This window comes from Condylostylus longicornis, unplaced genomic scaffold (assembly GCF_029603195.1).
Source record: "Condylostylus longicornis isolate FDR11 unplaced genomic scaffold, ASM2960319v2 ptg000022l, whole genome shotgun sequence".
Lineage (NCBI taxonomy): Eukaryota > Metazoa > Arthropoda > Insecta > Diptera > Dolichopodidae > Condylostylus > Condylostylus longicornis.
Genome location: NW_026577991.1, coordinates 1,218,656 through 1,240,649, shown reverse-complemented (window position 1 = coordinate 1,240,649; position 21,994 = coordinate 1,218,656). Strand labels below are relative to the sequence as shown.

The window sequence follows — 21,994 nt, the reverse complement described above, 5'->3', positions numbered from 1 at the left end:
TTTCTAAATCTTCGGTCGCACTTACTCTGTTCTACCTAACAAGCGTTAGTTTGAAATGATTTAAAATTGGTGATAAAAAATTGTTGGTTTTAATTCTATTGTATGCAAATATTAAAACTAAGAACTAAATTTTTGTATAATTTGCAAATATTGAGAACTTAAAGCATGGGCCTTAAAGTCCTTTATTAATTTTATTTATATTTTTAATTGGAATTCATCAAGTGATTCGCATGAGTACACAACTCATCATATAAGCATTCGATTACTTGCAATCAAAATTCTGGCAAATGGACAAGTCGTTAAAATTTTTTTGGAAAATTTTAAACCGCGACATATCAACTTTGCATCACTCTTAAATGGCCAGTTAAATTTTAATAAAATTTTTAAAGATTTCAAAGGATTTTCATATTCAACTAAATTTTTTTTTCGTAATTTACTTCCAACTAATTATTGAAAATAATAATTTTTCCATAAAATATTTCCATATATTATAAATTTATAAAATGTAATAATTGTTCGTATATATATGCAATATATACATTGATCCACAATAATATAATAATAATAATAATAATTTATAAATTTAATATATAAACATGACAAAATTAAATTATTTTCAAATATAAAATATACATACATATAAACACATACACATTTATAGTAAATTTAAATTAAATTAAAATCGCAAAAATTAATTGATTACCTTCTAATATTCTATGTCACCTTTATAACAATTATTCAATATAAATTTCATATTATAATTTGTATATACATACGTATATAATATTGGTATGCACATTATAACATATTATAAGTGGTTTTATTGTATATATTGCATTTTAATCAATATAATGAAAACTGAATTTAGATTTGTGATTATCTTAAAATCATTTATTATTTATAAAATATTTTGTAAAATACTAATTAATAATAAATTCAATAAATATGTACAATATTTAAGTGTATATATATGTATGTATATTGTACATAATTATATTATTTTTAAGTATTAATATAGAAAATTACATAAATTCATATGGAATATATGTGAATACCGTTATATAGAATAATGTTATACTTCATATATAAATTGTATATTAGTTATAAAATTACAATTGATGTGACAGTCAATATTATAAAATTCTAAACAAAGTTTACATTATTTTTCTATAAAAACCTTCATATATTCATTTGTATTCATATGTTTATATGTATATGCATAATATTATAGGAACATAAGTATACAATTATTTAAATTAGAAAATTTTGATATAATTTATATAAAAACGATACCATATTTGAGGTTATGTAAATATACCTATATATACATATACATAAATTAAATTCTATTATAATATTTTAAAATATAATACGATTGAATTGAATAAATACAATGGTGGTCGAAAGTGTTTATATACATTTTGCTTTAAAGCTCATTTTAATTGAGTTCTAATTTTGTAGTTGGATGAGAGAATCTTGTACCCTATCCCCCCTCACCATCCGTTGAGTGAAAATATGTCCCCACAACATCCACTCAAGATCACCTCCCTGAAGAGCTCGAGCAACTTGTGAGGCTCGGAAATTTGCATGTCCGCCCCTGTGCGAAAGTAAAGCTTTTCACTATTTCCCTTTTCCTGCCAAGGAGAGTAACACATTCTCCCAAAAGATGTAGGGAAATCTCCTTATCTTCCCTAAAGAATCTGCAAGTATCTTCACTTTCCAGGTGCCCTCTAACTCTGCAGTGACGCGACAAGACTCCAGTGAGAATTCTCATCTGATTCTTTTCCGTCCCTTAATTAATTTAAACATGAGAGCCACAATAAATCTTCTTCAAAGAACTTGTTTAGTTTGCCAAAGCTCTTGAAAATCATAATCGATTTGAAATATGATTGGGGCTATATTTAGCACTCAATTAACTTTATTGTGCCCATCAAAAGTTATAGCAAACCCAACTATTGTGTTAAAGTTAATTGACAAGTGCTTTGCCATTAGGATAACAAAAAAATGGAATTTGCTACAATTTTTAGGTCAAAATGATTTTGCTCCAATTCTTTTGACCCGTAATGTATGCAAAAAAAAAAATTTATAAATTAAAATGTTCGTCGTTATTTAAACAAAATACTTTCAGTCATTCATTCATTCATTTACTTATTTATTTTAAGTTTTGAAAAGCAGACAAACAATTAATTTTGTGATGCTAGTTTTTTTTTATTATTTCTTTTTTATTAAAATACCTTCATACATTGTGCACATACTTGTGCATAATATAGAAATGCATATTGTGCCAATTATGTACACATATTCGTACACAGATTCTGCAAAATATGGTTATAGTAATTTTAAATATTTTTGGGTTTTATTTTAAATATTCTATCATATACTGTAAAAGAGATGCGATACCATAGATATTGACCTCTCATGCATATACCTCTATATATTTTACAATAAAATATATTCTATAGAGAAAACAAAAATAAAGGAGAAAAAAAATTTAGATTTTGATAAAATTCCCATAACTACTATTAATTCTTTTCACTTGATTTGATTGGTTCGTTTTATGCGTTACAAGGATAACTTAACTATAAAAACTGTTATTAATTATTGTGGCTCTCATAGATGTCTAAATTAACTAAAATAAAAATAAATTTTTTTGTTTTTCATAAATCCACTGTTTTCCATCATTTTTACATTTTACAAATACTTTCAATTTTATTTTAGTTTTTAATTTATCAATTTTTTGAATATTTTAGTGGTATTATGCGTTTGAATTTTGATTTTATCAATAGGATCCAATAATTCACAATTAAAAGTTTAATTTTCTGTAATTGAAGTTTAGTTAACACTTAGAGTTGTGCTTAATTAGTTATAAATTTTGTAGTAGAAATTAATTTTTATTAATAATTATTTTTATAATATATTTACAGGAAAACCTTATAAATCATCTTGTTAAGCTTGAATATGAAAATGGTTTTGGGTGATTTTGAAGACCGATAATAATTCCGCCTATTATTTCCTAACTTATATTATTATTATTGCTATTATTTGGATTCAAGGATTCAGTTAAGTGAGTATTGTTGAATTTTTATATATAAAAAACTTTACTTATAAAACATTTTTATTCAAAAATAGCAATATGACCAATTTGTATTGATGTGGTACTCTACCATTTTCTATATAAATAATAAAAAATAAATTTATGAATAAACTTTTATAACAAAGTTGATTTTAATTTGATAAAACTTAAATTCACGTGGCATAGTATTGGGTAATTCAAAATAATTACATAACAAATTGGATAACAATATTAATTTTTCTCATAATATACGAATATTATAATTTATTGATTAAGTATCAAATAATATATATGAAATAATTAGGATTTCCAGTTAACGCTTATTTTAAACTGGTAAGAAATTAATTAGAAGTTTTGTTCTTGAAATTCAATGTAGCTGCAGATATTATTTTGGTAGTGCGGGTCTTCTTAAACCCTGTAGATCCCATTCTAATCATTTTCGTTTTGTTGCTTGCGGGTTTTCTTAGAGTGTATCCATTCCATCTTATCTTTCTGCTTCGAATCTATTTATGGATAAGTTACTCGCATATTATAAATCAGAGTCCCTCATTGCTTTTGAGTTCCTTTATAGTTTTCGGTCGGAATATTCAGCATAATTGGTGAATTATGATTTAATGCAAAGCAGATTTCAATACTGTAAATTTTACACCCAATCGAAATATTCTTCGTTTTGTTATCTGATATCTGGCTGTTCTGCGGTTATAACCTAGCAAATGCTGCTCTTGCATTCTTAAGCCTGTTTTCCATGTCTTTTTCTGCTTTCAGGTACTATTATACTGCTTAAATAATAGGAATTGCTTACAAACTATGTTTAATTTTTTTTACAAAGCATCTGGTAGCTCTAATATACATTTACATAGCTAGCACACATTTTCACTCAATATCAGGTCTACATCAATTCCAATATACCAAATTATACAATAAGTATATAAATACATTTTTGTTATACACAATATCCGTGTGTATGTGTACGTATACAATTTACAAAATGAATAATAATTTTAATTTCCCAATTGAGAAAATTATATTATACGAATTATGAGGCCTACCAGCAATCGTATAATAAATGTTTTACATAAAAAATTATTAATTATTCATATTGCATATCTTTAGATTGACAATTCAAATTAATATAAAATACGAGTATATATAAGAGAAAATATTTTATAATATATTTTCGATATTATTGTATTTAATTACCCTTAATTATACATTAAATATTATATATACAGAAAATATCCTTTAATTATACAATAAAGAATAAAATGTGAATAATAAAAAATGAAATGAAAAAAATAAGGAAAATGGATAATTTACTTATATAAGTTGGCATTATTACATATCTAGTTATATAAACCCTAAACATATATTTATACAAACGAACTTGTAATAAAATTTTCAATAAAGCTCTCCTGATCGATATCATCTTTATTATTATCACTTAAATAATTATTATCAATTAAGTTTATTTAAATTTCTATATAGATTCTACGTCTACGATTCATATATAATAAAGTAACCTTTTAAGTAAGTATTCTATACATATGTATATATTACTAAATTTAGTTAAATACTAAATTTAATTTAATATTCACTTGAAATTTAATTTAAGTGCCTTTAGCGAATATATTTGAATATTAATATTAAAATAGGAAAAAAATCAAATTAGAAAGTCAAATATTTTGGTCGTAAATTATTAATCATTGTACATAATAATATGTATATATGCTTCTGCACGTTAGAGAACCAGTGAACGCGTTGATGTACTAGGGATACCCTTTCTGTGACCAGAATTTTTCTGCAAGCTTATTTCGTAGAAGGAGGTCAGAAAAGATATAGAAATGGGGAGGTCGGAGTTGTAAAGAAACTCTCCGAAGTTATGACAGTGCAAAGAATTTGTGTGTGACTATGACCAAAAACGTTACACGAGGATTATGGGGATGTTCAGGAATCAAGTCCGAATTTTCACAGGTCTCTTAAGTGGGCTCTAGGAACTCTTCGAAAGTTGAGTCTGTAAGGTAATGGTACTTGTAGATTTGTAGAGAAAAGGAGAACCCTGCATGAACGTTCTTCTTTAGATTAAAGCTTTGATCCACAGAAGAAGGGAGTTTCTGCGTAGCTCTGTTTTGACAGCAGACGGCTCTGAGGGTGAAAATACTCGAATTTATTGAATAAATAGGCCTTTGGGAGATATTTTGGGCGCCATGTCTATACCTAGTCCAAGGGCACAATTGATGCCACTAATATTGGGTTGATGTGCATTGTCCCCCAATTCTAACTCATTTATTGTCCACTATATTCTAACATACCTTATCTATTTACATCACTAACTAGTATTTTCCATATACTTCATCTTCAGAGGCTATTAAAGGAATTTATTAAATCCAGTGGTATAGGTACCTAATAATAAAATTTAAATTTTCTATAATTTTTATTTTTTAAAATAACAATGTACACCCGACACATTATACAAGTGATTAATGAAAAATTTAAAACTATATGATTTTTGTATAACAGAACACTAGCTATACACAGTTTCGAATCAAAATTTTAAATCCCTTGGTGCGTCAATTAAACTGTGTAAAATTATCCAAAAAAAAAAGAAAAACAACAAAAAAACAGAAAGCAATCAACTCCCAAAATGGTCAAAACAAATTGATTTCATATTATAGAACCATTTTTTTGGTTTGCCTTTTTGATTTAAAATACAAAATTTTGTGTGCATTAATGTTTTTTTTTTTCATACGTGAAATGTACATTTTTAACTCGGTATTAACTATATCCTTTATTGTCATATTTTCGCGTACAACATACATACACTGCATTATATTATGTATGTTGCACATTCAATTTTAATGACAAACACATGTATGTACATTAATATAACATGGTTTGTATATGCTAAATATATTATGTAGGTACGTAGATGAATAAGACTGCAGTCGCAATGACAATGATGATGATTATTATTATGATATCCAATTGAATGAAATCCGATAGCCTGTGGAATTATTTTAATCGATACCGGATTATCGTTATTATTGGTATAAATGCAACCGCATATCAAAAAGTGCGAATCGTCACACCATATAAATTCTATTTTCCATGTTTTTTTTTTGTTTTTCGTGACCTTTTTTTTTTTTGACTGTGATTGAAAGTTTTTTTTTTCACAATTTTTTATTGCATTTTAATTTTGTCATTTATTGTACATAGAATATACATATTAGAATATTTATATGAGTGCTTTTAATTGAAGTGTACGTAAATGCAAGACGTTCCATACAAGAGAATCTTAACATAAAAGACAGAAGCTTAAAGGCGACGTGTAAAGCCCGATTAAGTCATATACACTGTTTGGAACATTATCGGTTACAAAAATTATTTTCCCGTAGGTTGATCTCCGTTGCAATTGCTTGCATATTTTGTTAAGTTATAATTCGATTTTTATAAAAATTTTCATTTCTTATTCGGCGAAGAATAGGCACGAATTAATTCTTAGCCAGTAAGAGAGACGAATTCCATTAATTACTACAATTACAATAGAGTTACAAACATACGAACATAAAAAAATCACAAATGAAAAAAAGTGTTTAAATTAGTTGTGAATTGCAAGAGAATTTCTTGTTTGAAAATTTCCGAAATGACTCTATCCAATTTTAATTTTATTGATTCCCCAGCTCCGATATTACGCTTTTGTTCTTATTTTTTACCCAATATTATTTATAGGATAAAATATTTTTCTGACAAAAAATCGTGTAATTGTTAAATCTTCTCTTTTTATTTTATTTAAACGAAAAAACAAAAATTATATAAAAATAAAAATCAAAAAATCACAGAAAAATTCGAAAAAATTTATAGAAATTGCGACAGTATAACAAAAAAAAATTTATATAATCGATTGAAAGCAATATGAATTGCTACCCCTGAATGTTGCAGTTTTTAAAATGCAACTGCAATTTTATAACATTATCAGTTTTATATACATATATAAAAGTATAAAGTACGTACGACCTGTTGAATTTTTGCTATATAAAAGGATTCTCGCTATAAGCAATGCCAATATCAACACAACAACAATATTTTATTGAATTTTTTCTTTGTTTTACAAAAATTTATCATGAATTTAAAAAGTAAATAAAGTTAAATACAATGATGATTACCATTTTTAAACTATGACGATGATTATGATTTTGATGATGATAATGATATAGTGATGATAGTCAGATATAATAGCATTTAAGTGGAAATGATATCCTGATATCCCGAATATAATATCCCGATGGTTTACATGATGTGCAAAGAAGAATGAGAATTAAATATTTGTTTTTGTTGGTGCGCTAATCACAGTCGATTTTTGGGTTTTTATTTTTAGAATTTTAATATTTAACCAATGCTGTGGTGGTTGTAAAGAATTGGCCCTTTAAGCAAGTTGTTTCTAGTTCAAACTCCGACATGATCACTATGCTATACATTCAGCATTGTGAAAACTAATATTCAATTACAAAAAATAAAAATAATGTCCAATGTAATAATTATCATAGCTGAAAACTGAGGCTGTACATCAAACATATAAGCTCATCCCCGTAAGAGTTCAGTGTTACACAAATCCGTAACAACATATTACAGAAAAAAATTGTCCTCCAGAATTATAGACACAGTAGTCTAATTACCATAGTATACTGAAAATTTAATAACACACTGAACTGAAACATATAAACTTTATTTAACCATCACATTGTATGATTCAAGTAAAATATGATTTGATTACCTCAACAGGCCTCATAAAGCCGTATGCATCTCACCTAATCTAATCTGAAATATGACCTCTAGTGACCTCTTGTTGAATAACATTATTATTATTATTATTTACACTCGTCTTTTTAATAAACTGAATTTTAATTCAAGTCAAAGTTTCTCGTTCCCATTAACTTTTATTGTACTTACAATTTACCTTTTATAAAAAAAAATTAACAAATATATTTTTTTTTTAATTTCTATATAAATACTTATATAGTCTACTTAACACATATTCATATCTATACATAAATATTTTTAATTATTAAGATATTGTGAAGATACGCTAAAAAAAACCACCAGTATAAATTAAAAGTAACAAGAAAAAGATTTATTAAGTATACTGTTAGCGTTTTCATAGTTCGCTGAGTGTAAAATTTCCTGGCGTTATATTAAAATAAAATATTCACTTATGCTTGCATTGTTTTTGCTTCATACACGAGGTGTACACATAATATCTATATTTTTTAGTGAGGTCTTTTTCCAGTATCTTGTATATTTTGTTGGTATGAAATAGATAAGACTAATAATTGTAAATGTGGCATTCATTCGCATATTTTTAGCGTCTGATTGTTAAAAATAAGAAAATTTTTTTTCGTACCTTATTACAATTTTTATGCATTTTAAATATTACCCATATTCTCTTATTTAAAATTAAAATGTGAATGTTGAGGTTGGAATAATATATAGAAATTTATTACAAAGATTGAAGAATTAGATTTTTGGTTGTTGAAGAGAACAATAATTAACTTTAAATTGCTTAAAATTTGAACAAAGTAAGCGATACTAACTGAGCGAAATTTTGTATGGAATACTCGCTAAGCGACAAAAATAATAGTTTGATTCACTTTGTATCATTTGTGGGGTATTAGAAGGTTCATACTTCGTTGTTTTCCCCAGATTTCTTTAAGAAATTTCAATTTCAACATATTTAAAAGGATGAAATTTTTTAAAGAATTTTATTCAAGATCTTATTAAATTTTAAAAAATCGAGAAAGTATATCCTTCGACTTCTTTTTTTTTAATATTTTCCATCAATAAATTATAGAAATTATCCTTTTTTTGTCTAAAAGGAAACATAAAACCTTTAAATTATAATAATAATAATAATAAAGTTTTATAATATCGTTACAATTGTGAAAAACTAAAAAAAAAAAATTTTCACCTTTATTTGAATAAAATATATAAAAAAAAATTCATTATAATTAAGGTGTGGTACCCGCTGTTCTATACTATTCATTAAATTATATACGTGCCATATAGTTTGATATTACATAAACAATCTAATATATTATATTTAGTGTTAAATATAATAGAAAATTCATTAGACTATTGTAATTTTCCAATCATAAACTATAAAAAATAATTTACCAACCTTTAATTTTCATTCATTATTTTGTTAGTTTTTCTTCTTTTTCTTTATTGTATTCTATTGAATATTTTTTCTTTTTATTTATTTTAGATTTTCTTAAACAAAGAAGAAATTAAACGTACAATTTTTCATTAAAAATAAACAAAAAAAAAATACACAGAGTGATTCAGTTTTATTTTAATTTTTTAGTTAGAGAAAACTAAAAAAATAAAATAAGGGAAAAATTTAATTTTTTCTAAAGTTCGAATGCTTAGTGTTCCGAAAGTACATGAAATATAAAATCAACTAATATACTGCCTTCAACCCTTTTACTAGCTCTTTCAAAAATTATTCACTCGAAGCTTCTACCTTTTCCGGAATGGAAGTTATAAGAAAAAAACCTTCAGGATGACAGATTACAGATAACAGACGAAAGATGACAGATGACAGATGACAGATGACAGATGATAGATGACAGATGACAAATGACAGATGACAGGTGACAGATGGTAGGTGACAAATGACAGGTAACAGATGAAAGGTGACAGATTACAGATAACAGATGGCAGATGACAAATCACAGATGACAGATGAAAACTCGTGAAAACTCGTTAAAATTCCTGTATCTTGGATACCGTTGACATTTGACAACAAGTTGCAAATAAAAATTTTACCCATTCTTTACACCTTAAACAAAAACATATAATATTGTATTCTTTCCTGAATCACCCTGTATATTGGAAAAATTATGGAAAAATGTAAATCACAACTTTAAGGTATTCGAACGAACAGAATATAATTTATGGTCTTTCACATTCTTATTCTAAGTTTGTACAACACTGTACAAATTATCGCGTTCCAAAGCTCAACATTATTGTTAAGGTAAAATACAAGAACTTCACAAACTTTTGCAGGGATGCACTGACTCTAACCACTTGCTAAGTTCTCCATTAGTGGATAAATCGATGCGTCTGCCGCTGAGGAAATTCGTTGACATAATAGATAACGAAACTAAAAAGAGATACAAAGTCTTGTGGGTGAAGGCTTGTACAATCCATCTATCCATTTCAATTGTTAATTTTATTAAATTAAAAAGCTCAGGAAAAAACCACTTAGATTTTAAAATTTTAATAGTTTATCATTCCACGTCCAAGTTATAGAAATCGACGTTTTAGTTATTACAAAAGAATTAACCAAATTTTGAATAAACTTACAATAATTTTTAATAAACTCATACCATATAAAGAAAAAGGAAATCAAAAAATCAAAAATATAAAAAAAAGGATCAAAAGGTATAAAAAAAAATGTTATAATTTGTATAGAAAAAATATATATAAAAATTGTGGCTAATCGAAAGGGTGTGCCGTTAAGTAAATATTTCTTATTTTTATTTTGCGCTTTTCTCTTTTTAATAAAAAAGGGTACGAGTTTCCACTATTGTTCCGAACCGATTAATTATTTTACAACATTAATAATACCCCATACATTATGTATGTAATAATTATATATATTTTATTTTCAATATAAGTTTTTTTTTTGTTTTAAATTTTAATTATTTTAATTCTATATTAAAAGGTACACGTATTATACAATAGAATTTCAAAGAAATTATGAATTAATTATAATTAATAATAATTATTGAATATGAAAGTTATTGGATCAATATAATAATAATAACAATAATATGTGTATGTGTGTGTGTGTGTGTGGTAACAGTCATTCAAGGATAATTTTTAATGTAAACTGTTAAAAAAATCCGATATGAATAGCTTCATTTCTTTAAAGAGGTCAAATATTGATTTTTTTTGTTTGAATTTAATACTATAATATTTTCAAAAAGGGGAAATAGTATGCCCCTCCAACCATTTACAATACCTAAAATGAAATTCCTAATGAAAAATGCAAGAACTTTGAGCAGGTGGATTGCTGCACCTCTATTGCTCCGCAGAAATGGCTATACCATAGATTGCGAAAATAGTTGTAATCAGTGATTCACATTTACCGAGGTGTTATAAGGCATCTTCTCTCAAAAGAGCTTCTTCAGGTGAGTCTTAAACCGGTGATGTTTCTTTTGGATGCCCGTGAGTATTATTATTTCGTATTTGCAAATTTTTATTATTTTTTGATATTTCTCTCCGATTACAATTACCAAGAAGTCCTTCTATACAAAATGGCGGCGTTTCGTTAACTCCAATATTATCTGTAAAGCCTATTTGCCGAAACAGCGACAAAAGAGCTCCGATCTCAGAAAGGGTAAATTAGAAGCGCATCTTTACTCAGTTGAATGTAACTCAGCTTTGTCTTCCTAATTCATTAAAGCAATTGAGATAGACCCATACCTATTTCGAACATTAAATCAACGTTCCACAAGTCGCATAACGCGCCTGTACATTGTCAGTCGAAGCTGACATATGCCTGACCTTAGGCATATATTTTCCAGTGCCATTTCCCAATGAAGTGGTGAACTAATCAGTGTACTACTTCAAGGTATGTGATTCAAATAGCAAGCTCTCAATCGCGTAGCAAAGTGCGCTTGTCCCCTGGCCATACGAATTACAAACCTCGTAATAAACAACTAATTTTATTAATTATTTTATTTTGGAAATCTTTTAACCTATTATTGATGACTAATAAAAAACCTAATCCTTATTATAAATAATCCAATTAACCGAATCAATAATTTTTCTATAAATTGTCAGAAACTTATTGCATTATAAAAGTAGTGCAGTAATTTTTATTTATAATCCATCGAATTTAATTATCACAAAGTGTTTATTTAAAGAATTGAAACCTTATACGATTTTCAATTAAATAAATTAAGAAAATTTAATCTCTATTTAATTTTATTCTTGTATAAATTTTAAGTAAATTTATATATGTATGAATGTACAAATATCTGAACCTATGGAAGCTTACTTATGTTTAAAAACGATACCTGGATTCTTTGTTTTATGCAATTAATTTTCATGCATGTGGTATAGAAAATGAAAAAAATTCTTTAAATACATATATTGTTAGAATTAGGATCGGACAAAATATTCTTCCTCTAACTATACAATTTACTGTAATTTATTCAAACCTACAATATTTATAGTTTATGGAAAATTTTATTAAAATTACCACCGTAATTTTTTTTTTTCAAATAAAAATAATTTGTGACACAATTTTATAATTTACATATAATGGAAAATAGGTAAAGGGAACGGATATGATAATGAATGAGTTCGCGTCAAACCAATGGTTTGTCAAGTATCACACTTCCTTTTCTTGTAAATTTTTGACAAGAATTGGAGGTTCGACGGTCAATTCGGTAAATCTTGCACATTTCATCGAAATCAAGTCTGCAGTCATTAAAATTTCAGACTTCTTCTATACTATTCTATGCTATTTGACTGTAAAGGTATACTATGAAGCGTTTACTGTTTCGATACACGATGTCATCAGGAAATTCAATAACTTACAAAGTCAATAATATTTAAAGATTGAAGAGGAATTGGTTATAAATTCCTTCTGCTTTCCAAAATAAATTTATGAATCAGCAAAAAGCATATAAGAAGCTGTTTCTGAAGAAATGCACTCTGATGGACAGAATTAAACTATATAAAGTGCACAGTTTATATCCAACTTTGTTTGACAATAATTGTGTTGAAAATTGGCATGGCTTTTTCTAGCAGGAACTGTAATTATAAATTTTTCTATATCACTATATTCATTCATACATTTTATATATGTAAATACTAATGTACGAATGTTATCTCAACCTTGAAGAAATTTCACCACTTACTTTTATTTTCTTTCCCTACACTATTTTCCTTTGTGCAATAATAGTAATTAGGTGAATTTTTCTTTTTTTAAGCAATCGAAAATTTGAAAACAAAGGGAAATGCCACCGCTATACTTTGTTGTTGATGTTTGTTTGCTTTTGATATTTTTCATTTTTTTTACAATGATGACGTTTAACTCATTGCAAAAGTAATTTTCTTTATAAATAAAAATGTATTAATTTTTCTCAGTCTTTGTTTTGCATTCATGCATGCATATACGAGTAATATATATCGTGGCATACATTATAATTAATCAGGTACTTACAAAATAATATTTGACATTGCATATACAAAATGTGAGGCGCACTGGAGAAGTTTAGAACAAATTGAATTTTTATATACACATTTATGTAAGTATGTTACGAAAGGAACAAGTTCTTAAAATATTTCTTGGTGTTTTAAAAGGTGTGCCAGTTACTTATCGTCTCTAATCAACTTATTATTATTTAAATTTTAATTGTTTTCTGAATTAAGTTACTTAAGTAGTAACTTACTTTTAATTTCTATTCAACTATTTCTTAAGATTATTGGGTTGATTTACATATACATATATAAATTATTATACAATAAATTTATAATAATAATTGAAAGACAATAAATTTTAGTATTTATTGTTCAACTGTACTCGTAGTTGCGTTAAAAATTTTTTGTAATCTTAATTGTTAGCATCAATGCAATTAGAGCACATTTCATATTAGCTACATTATTACAAACATATTGATATCCTAAAAAATTGCATTCAAACAAAGTTTTGCATTTAAACAAGTTGAGTTGAGTATTACGCGTACGTTGTCTGTTGGAAGTAGCTCTTTAAAAATCATTTTTATTGCATATGTGCGTGAAATGGCCCCGAATTTATTTCATTTCAATTGCTTGAAAATTTTCATTTATAACATTAACCTATTATTTTGTTTTTGCATTTTCCGTCCCGCAAGTATGATAATAAATCAAACAAGTATGAAACGATTTTGTTTAATTCCTCTCATATTTCATCTTATACACGTATACAAACAAATTGCTTCCAACAATTTATTTTACATTTATTTTAATAAATTTCCTATTTAATTTAAATCCAACCCATAATTCAATTCAAATTTTTTTTAATTATTTAGCTGTGCAATTAATTATGATATTCTGGAATATTTATAAAAAAAATTTTGAATTGATTTAATTAAATATTGAAAACTTTTTAATTTTCTACTTTTTTTTTACATTTAGATAAATTTACAAAACTTACCCTTATTACCGACCGTATTGTGTAAACAATAGGTAGGTTATGTGATGGCAACAAATTTTGCATATCGAGTTTTCGGTGGGAACGTACTTCTCCATAGTAGGGAAGTGTAAATAAACTATTTTCAGCAACCTGTCGGTCTGTGTGTGCACGCGTGTATCTCAAGTTCGGCTGAACCGATTTTGATGAAATTTTATATGTAAGTTTGTTTCCACCATGGCACGGATCGATCAACTTTTGGTATATATCAGGCCTCGGGAACTGCACTTTTTAGCGGGCCTGTTTTACATTTTTGAACATTTTGAAGAAAATATTCAACCGATTTACTTGAAATTTTATATATAAGCTCAGCTCGACCGTTCGCAAAAATTCGTATGTTTTGGAAGAAATCAGGCATCGGCAACTAGACGTTTACTACGGGCCAAATATACTTTTTTGTGTATATAAAGAGAAATAATCAACCGATTTCATTGAAATTTAATATATCCATTCCCCGTATTAAAACAATGAACATGTAAATTTTTTGGAAAGATCAGCCATCGGCAACTAGACGTTTACTACGGGCCAAACATACACTTTTGCGTATATAAAGAGAAATAATCAACCGATTTCATTGAAATTTAATATATGAATTCCTCATATTAAAGCAATGATTATATAACTTTTTTGGAAAGATCAGGGCTCGAGAACTGATTTGCGGGCCGATTTTACATTTTTGACCATATCCACAGAACAAATTGATGGAATTTCTTGAAATTTGATATTTGAGTTCTGGTTGTTACCGAAACTAACTGGCGAGCATTTCATCGAATTCGGGTAGCACAAAGCGAAACTCTACTAAGAGCCAAATTTACATTTTTCTGGGTATGTTAACTATAAGCTTACTAATGTCCTAAAAATTGGAAAGAAGTATTTAAAAGACATTTTTATAATATTCTGTAACACTTTCACTTAACTAGACAATACACAACGCGGTCGGTTATGTGCCGACCACATCAGATTTTTTTTTATTATTTTAAATACCACTATTTTAAAGTAACTGTTAAATAGTCTATTCATTAATTTTAATTATAAATTACGAAAAAAATATTATTACGAAAAAAATTTCAAACAATATTTTTAACAAAAACAAAAAAAAACCGGCCAAATCCGTTAGTTAATAGTCATAATTGTAACTACCGTTAGGTTAATTAACCTCTAATTGCTTATGTATTTAAAAATATTGTTTACACTTTTTTTTTCGTCTCACACTTGTAATATTCAAATTCCATAAAAAAAAATAAAAATTACAAATGTTTGGAAAAAAAATCCACTTAATTCTTTATTCAACTAAAATAATGGACGGTCCTTTAATATAAATGAATTGAAATTGTTTTATATTGGACAAAAAAAAAAATCAGCAAAGAAAAAAGTGTAAAAATTGCAATGTGTAAAACCGCGGATTGCATAATTTTTTTTTTGACTTCTGTATATGTGATTGTATGTTGAATGCAAGTTTGATGATCAACTCATAGTTATTTCCAAAAAAAAAATTTATAAAAGGTCACTACTAAAATTAAGTAGTAAATCATAACAAAATAGAAATAAAAATAACAGGACTCGAAATAAATCATTTTTTTTTGTAAAATAATAAATAAAATAATGAAAATTACAGCTTGAAGAGCCTTCCTTTACATTTTTAGGTATACTATATAGCCAGCTTCAATGTATATGAAGATAGATTAAAAAAAATAAAACAAATAGAACGCAAGTCGAGGAGTAATTGGTCAGTGTTTACTCTTAGGAAGAGTAAATAGTTAGTAAAATTCGGCCTGTATTGCAGTAAGTAAAATTCGGCCTGTATTGCGTTTTCAGAACTCAAAAATTCACCACAATTAATTTTCAACAACTGGTGTTTGTAGAAATTTAAAAATTAAAGGATTACTTTTCGAAAACGTTGCAAAAACAGGGGCGAACAGAGTAAAGCTAATAGATGCATTTTTTTGGAAGTCTATGTGTTGAGATTCCAAAGATACTTGAAGTTTTTACGGGTGCACCTAACTATTTTAAAGCTAACTATTATATTATCTGCGCCGCTCCTATTTTTTCACCACCAAGTCAAATTATCTTGTTAGAATACTACATACTTTCAAGCTCTTTCCCATACTGAAATTGCATATTGAAATGGGCAATATGGTAATACAAAAGGGCAACAACAAAAAATATTATGCAATTCTCATCAACGTATATTAGTCACCATTACATTCTTTCCCGCCAATATTTAGCTTATTCAATTTCTCTATGCATTTCTACGAAAAAAGGACGAAAAAAAAATTATTTTCAACTGTGTAATTTTTCACATTTTTTTTTTTTTATATTATTTTATTTTTTTTTTTATTTTTTATTATAATAAATCGTAATAATAAATTTTTTCATATTTTTTTATATGCAAAAAAAATAAATAAAAAGCAAAAGTACATTTTGGTAACAAATGCAGAAAAATAAAAAAATTTTTATAAAGAATAAAAAAAAAACAAAGTTAAAATGTCAAAAATGCAAATTGCCGACTCGATGACATTTAATTGATAAAATTCATCATCATTGTTATCGAGAATTAGGAGAAAGAGAGAGAACTTTTTTTAGTGTTTTCGGAAATTAATCGGGAAATGGGATATTGAGTTGAATATTTTAGGTTATTTAAAATATAGAATATGTTCTATTTAATATACGTGTATATAATATGAATGTAGTTTAGAGTTAGTTAACCTTATATGGCGTCTATAGTACAATAGTTTCTTAAATTATTAGGTTTAGTGGAAATAAATATATAATTAGGGGGTATAGGGGTGATTTTATAGTAAAACATGGGCATTTCAGAATTTAGTATAAATATTAAAATTGCATTAAAGATTACGTGAAAAACACTAAAACTGTTATATTTTTTTAATTTAAGATGGCAGATCAGATATAACATTTATATAATATTTAATATTACCCTGCATTCTTTATAGAAGAGTTTTAAATTCCATTGTTTTCTTCTATAAATCTATACACTCTTGATTTGATTTATTTTCTATTGAAAATTGAATTAAAATTAACAAGAATTTTAATTCAGTCCGCAAGGATTTACACGTACTTTAAACTTAAATCATTGTTTTCATCGTTTTTCTTAATTTGTGTTCTTATTTTTGAACACATTTTGCGTTTTTAATATTTAATATTTTCTTTTATTATTTTTATTAAGTAATATTATCAATTTCAACTGATCATCAATATCAATTTAAAGTTTTATTGAAACGATGGTATCAAATTATATATTGGCTATCATTTAATTTGCAGCCTACCTCTCACTTATATACCAATTTTTATTTATTGTGAAAACAATAAAAAAAATTTTCATGATTTTCTTTTTTTTTTCATTTTATTTTCATTGCAATTTCAATATATAATTGTTGCATTTTAGTATCCCTTTTCACACATTATAATATTTTTGCAATATTCTGTACAATATTGAACGGAATGCAATTTTAATATGCACATTTTATTCAATGTACATGTTTCTGTATCTATATATATATATATATTTATTGAGATATTTATACTAAACGATTACTTAATAAGCCTCTGCTACTGATGATTGTATATTGATTGCATATATAAAATTTTCAACCACTAAATCACTGTTAACCATTTCCGTGCAGCAAACAACCAAAAAAAAAAAAATTTTTTTGTCTTTCTTTATTATTTTTACTGTTATCCCTTCAAAATTTTACTATAAAAACTATATAAAAAAGAAAATTGAGGAAAAGAAAAAAATTCCAAAAATTTTTGCAAAAAACACAAAAAATGTAAACTGTTGCACTTCACATTTTAGCATATGTGTGCAACAAATGCATTTTTTTTTTGTGCAACTGTAAATAAAAATATCTGTTGGTTGTTGCAGTTTGTGTCGAATAAACCGCCACCCTTTTGGGATTTCAACGTATTTTTTTCTTTTTTTGTTTAAAAGCAATGCACCAAAATTTATGCAAAAACCAAAAACAGAAGAAGCAGCCGAACAATAATTTTTGTATAGGCACAATCGCTGCAAAAAAAAAAAAATCAAAATGATTTGCTCTCATCCCTTTAAATAAAAAATAATTTAGTCATGCATTTTCAGTGTACCTCTGCCACCTTTTGGAACAAATTAGGGATTGAAATTTTTTTTTTCTTTCTTTTTTTTTGGTTTTGGATCTCATAATAACAACAGGTTATCCTTTTCAATTTAAAAAAATTATTCTGCATTTTTGTTTATTGTGTGAAGTGAAGTATATATTTTTTGTTTTTGTTATTAATTTGAGGGTGTTGTAAAGGTGTAGTGATGCACTTTTTGTGGTGAATGTTGTAAATTTCAACATCTTGTCAATACTTAATTTTTGATTGTTAACGGCGTCGAAACGAGAATAGAGTAATAATGCAATATTTGTGTTTAAGCCGAAGAAATTTGACCAATATTACAGATTGAATTTAGTTGAAGTATGAGACCGATTTTACAATGCATCGCAGTATTGTATGCAGATTTTATCATTCATCTAAGATTTCCTACTCCAAAAAAAATAGATTCTCTTTTCTCCGTTTCACTCTTTTTTGGCAGACAAATTTTTAAATCGAAAATGAATTGCTTACACTACAACCCATCAACATTTTTTTCTTCATGCACCATTTAAAATTAATCTAGTGCCTCTACAGCAAATTTCTCTTTTCTTTTTTTAACAATATTTTCGCATTTTTCGCATTTTTTTTGTGTGATTGTTAATTGATTTAAATTTACCAAACTTAAAAATTGAATATACAAGTACGAGTATTAATAATTTTACTCTGTCAAATATAGTGTTATTTTTATACAGTATATCAGCAAAATAAAATAAAATAAAAAAATTAAGGGAAAGATAAATAATTAATAACAGTTTTATTGATATCCTGGCAAAGTATTACAGCCTACATACAAAACATATCTATCAGGAAGAACATGAAAAGAATTTATTAAATATTTTACAAACATTTATACATACGCTAATTTTTTGTAATTATTTATCTCACACTTTTATTCAGTTTTATTTTATACATAAGGGCTGGTGTACAATAAATCCTGTATATGGTGTTGCAACAAATTATGACAAACTGTATTTGGTCTATTTTTATTTTCAATAACAAATTGAATGATTTTTTGCAGCTCTTCGTAATTGTTATAGACAACACTAAATTTTTTTACCCAAATATCTCCTTTGAGCTCAAACACAGTACCCGAAATGGAGAATTTCACTCCACACAGAAATCAAAATGGAGCACACATTTACTGACAGAATAAAAATTTAGGCTAAATATAAGTTATCGCATTTGGTTGTTAGACTATATAGAAATTTAAATTTTCTCGTTAATTTTGAAAACTAAACAATTAACATGGTACTTTTAACATGCATTTTTAAGTGGAACGTAGTCAAATACAACATGGTTTATTAAATAATAGGAAGGATATTATGTTTTAATATTTTACACTTGACAATATGTAATAATTTATTATGTAATTCTATTATATTAATCAGATTTAAAACATTAAAATTGAATTTAGGAAATAAAAATTTTTTTTTTTCGATTTTCTCATATTTTTACAAATTAAATTCTAAAATTTTATGAAAGTATATTATGAATTAATAATTTCATTTACAGTTCAAAAAATTTTTTTTCTGAATTTTATACTTTAAAGAAATTGGTAACACCGTAAATGGCCAGCTAAGTAAACTGATTTAAAATTTTGCCATTCTGTTTACAGGGAATGCTTTAGTCAGGGTCACTCTTTCTATTTAATTCGAATTAAAAGCCTTGCGGATTTAAAATGCATATTAGCCGAAATGTGAGAGAATAATATTATCCAAATGATTATCGTTAAAAGACTAGATGTTGCAAATATCAGATCGCGTTAAAAAATGGGGTTTTTGGTATTTTGTGCTGTTCCAAACGAAAATTCAAATCAAACACGCCTGATTTGTCAGTTAGACAGACAGTTAGAGTACCTCAACTTTTTCGATTTGCTGCTGTAAATAAATGTAAGCGCGAACATTTAAATTTACTAATACGTACAAGAAGACAAAATAAATATTCAAACTCCCAATCGTGGTTCTATTAGCCTGAGTCTATGAATGCAATTACTCATTCGAGTGATGATCAAACCATTTCAAATTTCCATACTCTTGCTTCATATTTTGTATTTTTATGTTTTTTTCTCTGAATCCATAAATTTACATCATGAATCAAATAAAAATTTTTACATTTTTATGAAATGATTAATAAAATTATTACAGTGTGTTGTAAATGTAATGAATATTGTAACAGACATTAAATCGAAATATTTAATTGAATTATTGTGGATTTAAATTGTTAATTCGATTTTAAGCTGTACGAATTATCAGATTTTAAATATTGTTTGATTATTGATTTTATTCTCTTTTGGTTTTTTTCATTTTTTGTTTTTCGATTTTAATTTAATGCCTCGCCTTGATTCTTTAAATTTATGATAAAAATTAGAACAATTTTTGAAAAATTTTTATTTAACTTTAATTAATAAATGCATAAAATTTTAATTTTGAATTTATTTTTAAATTTTTGTGTATTAAAAATGGAAAATTTAAAGTTATTTTGTAACTTTCATTTAAATAATATTTTTGATGTTTGGTGTGATGAATGCTTTCGATTCGAATACATGCTCGGGTTTAAAACAAATATATGAAATTTTGCATGAATTGTTTGAAAATTTTTATTATTATTGAAAAATCAAAACTTCTTTGATCAAAATATGATTTCTTTTATAATTGCAGGAGTCTTGGAAAATTTAATAAATTTTCCTTCCTTTGAGATAAAAATGTTGGCCACTAATGTTTTTTGTCGAATAATCATAGCATCAGATAAATCAGAACATCATTGTATAAAGATCGGAAAAATTTCGTGGACGAGATTTATAAATTAAAAAATATTTTTTGAATTATATAAAAATAAAAGAATATTTAATTAAAATTAATGAAACGCATTTTTTTTTTGTAACTTTACAGAATTATAAAACTCTTTAACTGCACTAAAATTCATGCTCAAATTTATCGGTAGGTATTCGTCTAATTTTCTTGGAATCTAATGCAGTAGTCTCTTTCATGATCACGAGTGGATTAATTTATTTCCAAAATATGCAAGTGAAAAAAGTGTATCAAACATATGTAAACGAAAATAAATAAACAATCTGTGTGACCTGACAAACAAACATGATGTGACCTATCGGTATGACCAATATGCGTAGGAATAATTGTCATAACCAACTGCATAAGCAACTTGTATGAACAATTTGTATGACCAGCTTGCAAGATTAACATGCATGACCAACTTAACTGACCAACTTGCCTGACCAACTTGCCTGACCAACTTGCCTGACCAACTTGCCTGACCAACTTGCTTGACCAACATGCATGACCAGCTTGTTTGACCAACATGCATGACCAACTTGCCTGACCAACCTGCATGATCGTCGCAGAAGTTTTGTAAGCTACTTTCCAGTGTTTCATAAAGGACAGGGGACTCTGGCTCTTCATTTTTAAACAATAAAGAGGATAGAAGAAGATAAGTTTAAAATCGAGTGCCCTCATACAAGCAACTACTCCATATGTACGTTGTTCTTACATATTACCGCACATGCATGTACAAATACTAAAAGAAGGAAA

At 26.5% G+C, this 21,994-nt stretch overlaps 1 long non-coding RNA gene across 1 annotated transcript in view; it reads left to right on the top strand.

Moving 5' to 3' along the window:
- The window catches only part of LOC129606916 (uncharacterized), a 73,937-nt gene extending 52,643 nt beyond the window's left edge, over positions 1-21,294 (top strand). The window contains exons 3-4 of the long non-coding RNA XR_008696782.1: positions 2,925-3,064; positions 21,107-21,294. This is a non-coding gene — a long non-coding RNA (uncharacterized LOC129606916). The remainder of the gene's footprint in view (positions 1-2,924; positions 3,065-21,106) is intronic.
- Positions 21,295-21,994: the final 700 nt, after the last annotated feature.